Here is a 1,084-nt window from a genome sequence, read left to right as displayed (position 1 = left end):
GGTTCGTTTTGGGAGGAAAGGTAAGCTGGCTTCGCGGTACATTGGACCTTTTGAGATTTTGCAGAAGGTCGGAAAATGTGTCGTATAAGCTTGATTTGCCTATGTCTATGGAAAGAATCCATCCAGTTTTCCATGTTTCGATGCTAAGGAAGTTCGTGTCAGATCCGAGTAAGGTTCTCAGCGAACCAGATGTGGAGATCCTAGGTGATCTCACGTATGTAGAACAACCAGTGCGGATCATTGACACCCAGATCAGAAAGCTAAGGAACAAGGAGATCCCGATGGTGAAAGTCCTCTGGAACCACCATAACATCGAAGAGTGCACCTGGGAGACACGGGAGTCTATGCTCCAACAGTACCCCCATCTCTTTTGAGGTGAGTGTTATGTGCTTTATGTTCTGTTTTTTTACTCTGTTTTGAGTTAGAAAGGAACATTCGGGGACGAATGTTCTTAAGGGGGGGAGAATGTAATACCCGGCTAGACCCCGGTATCGGAATTCCTACGTTCCGGCGGATTTTCCGTTGGAAGTCGGGATTCGAGGATGTCGGAGCTTTCCCTAAGGGTATAAGAAAGGTTTTTAAGATGTTTTTAAAGTGTTTTTATCATGTTTGCATGTTTTTGAGTTAAGCAAATTGAGTTTTGAAATGAAAAGGCCAAGGGGACAAAAGCCAGGTTCGGCCGCCGAAGGTGAAGTTCGGCCGCCGAAGGTTGCATGGTTTCGCATGCACGTTAGGCCGTCGAAGGAAGAGTCGGTTGGCCACTACAAAAGCCCCTTTGCCCGAGACTTGAGTGTCAAACACTCTGTTTTTGGGTCAAAGGTGGGTTCAAGTTCTCCTTGGTGTGATTTGTCATGTTTTCCTCAAATCTTGCATGTTTTAACTTGATTTGAGCTTTGTTTTAGAAGTTTGAGCAAAAGGAAGCAAAGTTGAGCACTTGGAGATTTGGATTGAGTTTTCCCCCATCTCCAAGCTTGGATCATCAATCCTCTAGTTCTTCAAGAGGTAAGCATGGATCCTCACCTCCCCTTATGTTTAAAGCAAGGTTTAAGAGTGTTGAGAGAGTTTTATGGCATGGTTTGGGGTG

This window comes from Manihot esculenta, chromosome 12, assembly GCF_001659605.2.
Source record: "Manihot esculenta cultivar AM560-2 chromosome 12, M.esculenta_v8, whole genome shotgun sequence".
Lineage (NCBI taxonomy): Eukaryota > Viridiplantae > Streptophyta > Magnoliopsida > Malpighiales > Euphorbiaceae > Manihot > Manihot esculenta.
The sequence above is the reverse complement of the archived record's forward strand: the minus strand, read 5'-3'. Positions refer to the sequence as shown.